Source organism: Hordeum vulgare, chromosome 4H, assembly GCF_904849725.1.
Source record: "Hordeum vulgare subsp. vulgare chromosome 4H, MorexV3_pseudomolecules_assembly, whole genome shotgun sequence".
Lineage (NCBI taxonomy): Eukaryota > Viridiplantae > Streptophyta > Magnoliopsida > Poales > Poaceae > Hordeum > Hordeum vulgare.
Window position 1 is genome coordinate 201,762,646 of NC_058521.1, and position 10,499 is coordinate 201,773,144.

Consider the following 10,499-nt stretch of genomic DNA (forward strand, 5'->3'; position numbering starts at 1 on the left):
GCAAATCAGAGAAGTAACAGGAAGAATTCCTAAGCGCCAGGGAAGGACTTTTGTTTCCACAGCAATCACTGAAACGTTGATTCGATGATCTCGACTCGTAAGTCGGGGTCCCCACATCTATCTATTAGGATGGCGAGTTACTATTCTGGAGACTTATAGGAAAGTTGTGGTATTCTTGGATCAGTGTCTCCATAGGAATACAATGTTATGTTGTGAGTTGTCTTGCAGGTTGCCTCATATTTCATGCCCATGCAGCCTTTATGTTGTCCGAGTTATCCAAGTTTTGAAAATAATGTTATGCTATTGCAAATGCTTTCAATCTGAGCTAATGTCTTTTGGGCCAAACAAAGAACACCAATTGTTTTGTTGAGGTATTCTATTACCTTGACGTATCTCCTGAAGGTGTTAGGAAACCATGTTGCCCGAGAAAACAACCCTATGGTCTAGTTGTGTTGTGTTCCCAGTGTGATAATTCTGGCCCTCATTATCGAAAGCATCCCGTGATGTTATATAGTAGTAGTTATTCTGCTTCTGGGTTCTTGGACCCAAGATTCATTCTGCTTATTTCCGTTGATAGTGTTTGCTTGTTCCTTTAGGATGATTAGTAACCTTGTTATAGTCTTCAAGGTTCGTGGTATATCATTCTTCCAATACCATGAACCATCATGGCAGAAATTCTTTGTGAACTAAATGATCACAACATGAGTGCTCGTGATGAGTTATCCATTCCATAGTTGTGACTCTGCCAATCCTTCCTTTCTGCAAGGGTTATCCAGAAGAATTATGTTGAAATCATTCAACATGCTAACATATGCATCTACAACTCACTAAAATCATGTGCTCTTGAGTTGCCCCTCTTCAATTGTATTTCGACATTTATCTATGAGTGGATAGTCAAGGGTAATTGGGCATTCGTGTTCATCGTTGCCTATTATCCTTGTGGTCTGTCAAGCCATTGTACTTCAGAATGACTGGGTGAAGCGGACTCTGGTACCTCATCATCTCTTGGATTGGGTCAAAGCAGTTGTATTCCCCAGATCAAAATGTCGATCCATCTTTTGTTCTATTCTACCTTGGAGTATTACCCTCTTTTGTCAAGAATGTTGTGAGAATTACACCATCTCTTACGAACTCTGTATGTAGTGATACTTCTCGCCATCATTATTCATTTATCGGTATCCGTGTGGTTGTCATCGGGATATCGACAAGTGAACCAAGATGTGTGAAATCAATACTTCTAGCAATCCTATTGATTGGAAGTTAATGGACAATAATTTCATTCTTAGCATCTTGGTTATTGAATCACCATTCAAAGTTTGATCGTGCTACCAAGTCCAACTTTCGTGGTGCACTTTTAGATCAATGAGTGAGGATGTCTATCACTCTTTGATAGACATCGTCTTGCCCTCAAAAGAAAGATTGTTCTCGAGCTCATTAACATAACATTGGTTCGTAATTTTCCGAATTTCTTCTCAGAAGTATTACCAAGTTATTCTTGACTATTATGTTGAATTCGTGTTCAAATTGGGTTTTCTATAAACCATCCCTTCTCGAAGAGTCTGTGTTGGATACCCATAATTAGTTTGTTAAGCTAAACAACAAGTTGGAGAGTTGGAAGATAAAAGCTTTGCTAAATTAGCTCATTCCGAAGGGATATCTTTGTGTGCGTATGTGTGAGTGTTGATGAAAGATTATATTCTCACTGGCTGATCCGCGTGATCAATTGTTGCATCTATTATCATGTCCAATTTTTTATTTGAGCATGGGCTATAGTCAAATCAAACTCAGAACCAAAGATCTTTGTAATGGTGTCTTACTCATGGATTTTCTTGAGGATACATCATTATACCATTATTCTGACCAATGACGTTATATTACTCACGTCGTTGTAGGATTCCATTTATATGGATATCTTGATGGACTACTGTTGAGCCCATCGGCAACATTTTCATTTGTTCCATGATTCATGTTGGGCATTCAGTTAGTGTTGGAAACTTTGGTAGGGATTATCTTCATGTCTTGTGCATGAAGCAGATCTGTGGTGTAAGAAGTGATTTTCTCTAAATTCATGAGCATTTGATGCAACTTTCCGCTATGAATACGAAAAATTTATTTTGCTTCCTGTGGAATCATCTCAAGTCAGTCATCCATGTGTGAAGTATGTTGTGGTTTGATAGCTTTGCAACCTGCACTCCATATGTATCTCCTACCACGCCAAGTCACCTGTTCACCTGTTAAAGGGAAATAAGTTAAGTGTTATTCCTCAAGGTACTAGACGGACTTGCACCCGGCTTCGCTATCCTCCAATAATGGTTTGCCCCCAGAACTCGGTGGTGTTTTGTTGTAAGACTTTCCATGTGGTCATCATTGCCTTGGACAGTATGTTCACGTGTATCTTTAAATCCAACTCATGTTTTGGAGTTAGATTCAGCAGTTCATTTTTCAATAATCTCGCAACATCACCTCATCGATTTGTGTTGCAGACTTTCCTTTTCAAGCATGTCGAGTCTGGAATATCCTACCGCCAACCAGATCTGAATCTCAGACATATATGATGGTTGGATCATCTCCCAAGAATTATAATGTTTGGTCTCCCTATAACCCGGTAAAGTGTTGTCATGGCTAACACACCTAGCTGGAAGACCTGGTATTATAATATCTTGTATCAGCAACATTATCCACCTCCCCATGAGGATTCTATATGACTGTTTCTCGAAGTTGTTCATCATGGACCCCCTTTGAGCCCCCAAAGTCCAACCTTTACTTGATGTTCTAGCTACCAAAAGTTACCTATAATTGGGTTATAATAGTAAATCAAGGATAACATTAGAAGTGGAGTGCTAAATGTCTCTCGGTCGATCATCGAGTTTTCATTACCTCGGCATAGCTAACGTGAAATCTGAGAAAGTGGTGTCTTCATTTGCATCTGCATCATCCATTGTTATTCATCATGTTAGTATGATGTGTTGCCAAGATCCATGGCATGGATGTTGGTAAAACCTTGATGAATATGAAATTGCTCAAGTTCTTGAGAGCATGCTCAGTCTCTGGGTTATGCCCTCATATCAATTGGAATGTGCCTTCCGCTGACCGAGTTGTTTTATAACCATAGTTCCATTTCAAACTGAGTATGCCATTCTTTCAAACTCCTTCAAATGGTCATTTGTGAATTGCCTTACCTTGGTATTAACAGTTTCAATGATCTCTGTATCAAAAGTAATTCTTTTTGCCACTTAAGGGAATAACTCTATGACTCACCTTCCTAAGGTGCCCCGTTATGCTGTCAAGGGCAATTTCATTCCTCGCTAGTTTGAAACCTTGTCACCATCTGTTCTAGCATGGAATTGTTGTCTCCCAAATTGAATCTTCGACATATGCCTCATTTCCTCATTCATGTCAAGTGTTGTGTGTCTTAGCTCAAGGGATGTTCGTACATCTCATTCTATGAGTTCATCATTAGGTGCCCGATCTTCGAGGAGATCAAATCTTGTAGAGGTTTTGTGTTCTTTTTGTTGATGTGTTGGATGAAGACCTCAAATGCAAAGATGTGAAGATCATCATGATGCAATGAATCAACATGTTCGCAAGCGACAATTGGATCATGAAGATTGTGTTAGTTGTGTCCCCTTTGTCCTCTTACCCTACGCCTGAATCTCGGGGCAAGATTCGTGTCTAGTGGGGGTGAGTTGTCGCAGCCCTAGTTTGTCTATGCTTGCTAATGCATTCATGCATGCATTTTAATTTATTTTGAAATGGGGAAGTATTAAACCTGAGAGGTAATCTTTGTGAAATAAGCAAGATAAAAATTTCTTCAAATAGATCCAAGAAAATGTCGTTGGTATTGTAATAAAATATTGGCATGAGTTAAAAATGCCACCCAATATTTTGGAATCACAAGAACATTTTATGTTGGGCATTTGAATTAATTTAACCACTAATTGCATTTGATATGTATTTTCTATACTCAAAATATATATCAAATAACACTTAGAGTTGTAATGTGGCTTCGGACAAGTCCATTTAGTCCACATATGAAATTTTCAGAATTTATTGAAATGGTTTTATACTTTTGTTTGAAACCAGAATAAATGTCAAAAATAGAAAAGACAAATAAATAGAAAGAAAAATATTACGTGTAGCTTACCTGGCCCATGAGGAATCCGGCCCAGCAAGCGTGTGCCAATCGTCCCCTTCCTCCCGCCAGGACGACGAGGCGTGGTAGCATGCGCACACCCGAGGATTCCACCTTGAGCCTACGTGCCTTCGTGCCATCCCCGAGTCATCCTCCTTGCCTAGGTGATGAGGATGAACTCGATGCCTTTCCCCTCCCGCTCTTTCTCTCTTCCTCCCCTCTGCTACCCCATCTCTTCCCAGAACTCGAGGATGCCGCCGGCATCGCTCGAGCCACCATGGCCATTGACCTTGAGGAGCCCCACCGTCGTGTCCTCTCGGCCTTTAATGCTCGTTCTCATCTCCACGCCAAAGGAATCACCAGCGGGCGACCGCCCCCGTCATGAGCATCGCCACCTCCCTTGCTGGCAACCATAGTTCGTCGCCGTCGATTCCGGAGCTCCGACACCTCCTCTGTCTATCCTTCGTCCCTGTTGGATTTGTGGTGAGCTCCTCTTCCCTTCTCCCCTATTCGCATGGCAGCCGCATCGTAGCTGCCACTCTTGCGAGCGTGAGCCCTAGTGGACGCCATGGCCGATGAGCCGCGCACTCTGGGCTCCTCTACTCAAGTTAGTGGCACCAGGATGCTCCGGGAGACTCGCTAGTGTCGACTAGCTGCTTTACTTGCTCACTAGCCAGCTTCAACGGTGCGCCCGAGCACCACCTTAACAGCGTCGTCGCGGTTGTACTCCCTGTCAGTGAACTAAGCCACCCGACGACCCCCTGACGCGTCCCCTGGATGCGGGCGAGCATGATCTCACCTCGAATGGCTGCAGCACATCGAATCCCAGCACGCAGTGCCGCTCCGGCGGGACTCTACCGTGTGGAGAGGTCACCGACGACAACCACGCCGGCCTGGGATGCTACCATGCGGGTCCAGCCGGTCAAGTGCTTAATTGGGGTTAGATACTCACTTAACGAATGAGTGACACTAACACTGGACCCCACATACTAACTAATCTACAATTTTAAAATAAACTCTATTAATTAGAGCCATAGACAATGACGTGTGGGTCCCGATCGTCAGGTTTGACCTGGATCGGGCATGTTGACCTGCTAACGGAGTGATGACGCAGAGGTGACGTAGTAATTTATTTTTGGATTTAATTAATTCTAGAAAATCTTTAAAACTCTGAAAAATCATAGAAATTCAACCGTAACTTGGATGAAAATAAATTATATATGAAACATTATCAAAAAAGTTCAAGGAATCTGTTTATGGCATTTACATGCATGTTAGAACAACCTATGTCCTCTGTTTAGGGCAACTCAATTGAATGACATTTAAATAATCACATATGGAGTTTGAATTGGAACCCTTGGTTCAAACGAATTTCATTTAATGTTGTTGCTCGATGCATTAGCTCAATCAACATCATATTGCCATGTCATGATCCTGCATCATAATCTTCCATTTCCGTGAAGTAAATATTGTTCTTCTTTTGTTTGCCGGTGTTGTTCCCTCTTGGTAGACAATTGTTCCCACGTTGTGATCATTTACACTAATGAAGACTCATGGTTATCTTCGGAACTGTCAGGCAAGCAAACCCCCTTTGAGCATTCTGATGCATTCCCACTCTCTCGCTCCTGCTCTCTTTTACTGCATTCAGACAACAATGATTAAACTGTTATATGTTATGGTAGTGGAACCCATTCCTTTGCATGACCTATTTTTGCCACAGTAAAGACTTGAATCCACTTAGCTTGAGTAGCAATTGCTTGAGCCTTGATGTGTCTACTCATACATGCTTGCGTATTGTGCCTCCTATGCATAGAGTAGTGTCGGGTGTGATCCATCTGGGAGATGAATTCGAATGGTTGTGACCATGTCCTACTGTGCGAAAGCTAAGTGTGTGAATCTGGTTTGGTAAAGGTAGCGATGGTAGGCCATGTAGAAGTACATGGTGGGTTCTCTCAGTGAAACCACTCTTAGGACCTGAGATCTTGTGTTTGTGTTCCAAGACAAGATACTATCGCACATTGAGCTCCGATAACTCGAGCTCTCTCGGCCTATTGACTTCCCTGTTCTCAGTCGAGGAGTGGTAGTAGTTTTAGACGTAGATAGGTGTGGCACGACCGGCAAAGTGGATGAACGGCCCAGTCGGGACCGTCTTTGGGCTCTTCTCACAACGTTTGAGGCCATATTGGAACCTAGGTCATAATTCCATTGTGGATTCCAAATCACATAGGCACCTACCGTGGATGTGAGTCATCGTAAGTTAACGACTGTGGTTGACTCCCTCGTTGGGCTTCTGCTTGAAGGTTGCCGAGGTGCATGACGTGCACATGGCAATAAGTGGCGGGAGCGTGTGGGAAGAAGTATACCCCCGCATGGTTGAATGATCTGTTTGAATAGCCTCGTTGTCGGGACCCCGATCCTAAGTCATAGGAATCCAACCTGTAACACATCGCATTACTTTGCGGTCTCACGCACGGTTAACCCCCACAGCTGCCACCTTACCTTAGCCGGGACCATTTGTGTATTTTAACTCACGTATGCAATTGTGCCGCTAGCATTCCAATGTCAAAGAACCCGGGTGACAATAACTAGTCATAAACCCAAGTGGCACAACTGTATAGAGACAGACATACATAACCCAACAAAGCAGGTGTGGGTCATCAGCGTGTGTAGACGAGTCGTAGCAAGCTACAAGGAATCCATTACACCGCGTGACATTTCCCCGTAGGGACAGACACAGCAGCTAAGAAGGATGCATGCCGGTCAACCAATGTGTCCGGAGCAGTAGCGAGCTACTAGGGCTCAGTGGAAGCACAGTGGGGCATTTCTCTCTGAAGAGAGCTACTAAAGGCACACGGCTAGGTGTCGAACCCCATACATATCACAACACATCACACATACGCATGACATACTCAATATGCATAGATACAACAATGGCATCACAATGTAACCATACAACATCACAACATTTATTTAGAAGACTCGGAAGAGCCTCGCATAATAAGTTTATACAGGTAGGAGTCACATGACCCGACACTCAAGTCATACAAACAAAGTCATATAAGCCATGCGGAAGCATTAAAGCTATCTCAGTACAGACAAATGAAAGGAAAAGGCATAAAGCCTGACTATCTACAGATCCCTTCTGAAAGGGGCCAGGTCGTAGCTGGGACACCACCTACTCGTCATCATCGATGTCTAGGTATAACCCACCTGATGGCTCGTGGGTGTCTTCTGCAACATTTATTAAGCAAACATGAGTACGAAGGTACTCAGCAAGACTTTAAATCAGATCTATCTACTCATTCACAAGTATCAACAAAGGGGGTTGTGGGGTTTCATGCAGCAAGCCAGCTTTGACTCTTGGCTATAGCCTATACTACAACTTTAATTAGTTTTGAACAAACTATGATAGGTCGTACACGAGTCCACTACCACCACAACAATACACCATCATGGATTCTTTCCCGTCTTCCTACGGAAATGATATACATGATACTCACACTTATCTTGATACTTTTATGAGTAGCATTAAAGTTATCTGTGAACAACATATGTTTCCAAGTGTTCCATATTCGTGAACGGGGCTATTCGAATAGATTATAACCCTGCAGGGGTGTACTTCTTCACACACACTCTCGCCACTTATCTCCATGTGCACTTTACACACCTCGGCAACCTTCAAGCGGAAGCCTAGCGATGGAGTCGGACACGACCGATAACCACGCTAATACCTAGTCCACGTTTATCGCCTATTTGAGACTGAAGCCGCACAAAAGTCCGGCCGAAGTTTCCGCTATGGCCTCAAACGATGTGCGTAGGGTTCCCAAGCCTACCATCCCGGTGCCACTTGGTACACCGTGCCACTGCCTACCGCGTCATATCCCACCTCTAAGGTCAGCACTGTGCACGGCCTCCAGCATATACTATAAACACCAGAAACTACTTGTAACTCCTTGACCGAGTACTAGGCGACTAATAAGCCGAGAGGGTCCATTGGTTTCGGGCCCAATGTATGGTAGCAACTAATCTTGGCTTACATACACGGAACTCAGTTCCTAAGAACGGTTCCAATGAAACAACCGGCCATGTACTCCTACATAGCCTTTCATCGGTACCTTTACCAAAACAGGTTCAACACTTAACCTTTTGTTAATGGAACACATTCAATCAATACTGTTCATCACCCAGATGGAACAAACGTGACACAACTCTAAGCATAGCAAGCATAGCAGGATAAAGCACATCATGGCTCAAGCAACTACCAAGTATGCTAGGTTGCAAGGTTAATATGGTTGATGAGCTAATGCATCCATGATGGTTTGGTTTTAAGCTGGTTTGAAACATAGTTTCAAATGCCACTTCAAAGAGTTATTTCCAAATACTCCTTTTAATTGATTTGGCCTAATGCTTAGCATAAATTGTTCTATCATGCATGAAAATAACACCATTTGATTCTTTGGATTTTTTTGATCAATTTTCATATATAAATTATTTTAATCTGAGTTAGAGATTAATTTCTATGAATTTTTGAAGTGTTGAACTAAATATGGATTTTTTTTAAACCAGAATTATAATTATTGCATCATCATGACATCAGCAGGTCAATAATGGCCGCTCGTGGTCAAACCTGACGAGTGGGACCCACTGGTCAGTGTCTCTTGTCAAATTCAATTAAGATTTAAGTTAATTAGTGAATTAACAGACTTGGACCCACAAGTAAGTGTCTGATTAGGGTTTCATAATTAATTTTTTTATTAATCTTAAACTTAATTATCCAGAGGCTCGCCCAACCTGTCATAGGCTCAGGGGGGTCGAACCCACCGGCGCCGAGGTTAAACTCGCCAGCGGCATGCCTCCGGTGGCTCGAGTGACGGCGGAGGGCGTTAGAATCCCTTCTGTGGCGACCAAATGGATGGCGGGGTGGCTCATTCGAACGGCCACTCGCCCGCGAGCACAATGGAGCAAACCCCAGGGGCTAGGGTTGTCAAAATCGACGACGGCGATGAGCTCGGCCGCTCCCGGAGCTCGGGCCTTGTCGGGATCATCGATCCAGGGCTCAAAAAACGCGGCGCTTGGAACGTAGAGCATCTACATGACAAGCTGGTGTTGATGCTGGCCTCGGATGGTCCAACCGATCACCGGAGCCTCACGGCGACGAGCTCCTGCGGCGGATCTCGTCGGGCTCCGGTGGAATCAAGGGCTACGGCTCGGGATCTAAGTGGAAAAGAAGGGGGAAAGGACCCTGAGCTCACAAGGAGTGCAGAGACGACGAGAGTGGGCTCGGGGACGGCTTGGAGATGGAGAACGATGACGGCGATCGACGGTGACCCGAGGAGGAAGAGGACAGCGATCTGGTGTCTCGGAGGCTCTCGGCGGCTTCTCTTTACTCGTACAGCAGCAGGACAGTGAGGCGGAATGATTCCCGATCATGGATGCGAGCTTGCGTGGCTGGAGCAGGCTATAGACGGCGAACTCGCCTCGGCATCAATGGCGACAGAGGGGGAGAACGAGAGGGGGCGATTGAGGAGGAGGAGAGGATGGGAACGGCTCCCTGGGGGTGCTTATCCCCTGCGCCAGCACGACGAGGTGGCCAGGCAGGCACGCAGCTGCGTGCTACCGCCAGAGGGAGCGGCGGCGAGCTCCTGCTTGCCGACTCGCAAGGAACAAGACGACACAAGAGGGAGAGATGGGCTGGACCGGCGACACATAGCGGTTTCCCATTTTTTTCTTTTTTCTTTCTGTTTTGCAATTCCAGCATTTGTTTTATTTATTTTTGGCTCTAAACTATTCCTAAAATATTTAAAATATTTGTGGGATTCTATTTGGAATATTTCCAAGCTCCACAAAATAACTCAACATTTTATAATGGCTAAACTAGTTATAGCTATTTATTTTGGCAATTTCCAGTGACTTTCATGGATTATTTTAAATGCCAAAAGTGTTTGGAAAATATTAATCATCCGTGAGATGTTGTTTCCAATATTTAACAGAAAAGATGAACATTTTTGAAGGCCATTTTGGGTCACTGAAAATTCACATCATTTTAATTGGTTTGATTAAGGTGAGGTGCTAGGGTTTATCCATCCCCATTTCATTTTTAACGCAAAATAAAACATGATGCACAATCTTGCTAAACACCAAGTTGTAATTCTTGGGATGTGATAACTCACCCCCACTCAAAAGAATCTCGTCCCAATATTTGGAAGTCGTCGGGAAGTGCCAGGGGTACTCAACTCGAAGACGGTCCTCCCTTTCCCATGTTGCTTCTTTTTCGGAATGATTTGACCATTGAACTTTTAGAAACTTGAGGTTTCGACGTCTAGTGGTATGCTCGGCTTGATCAAAAATATGAACAAGGTATTCTAGG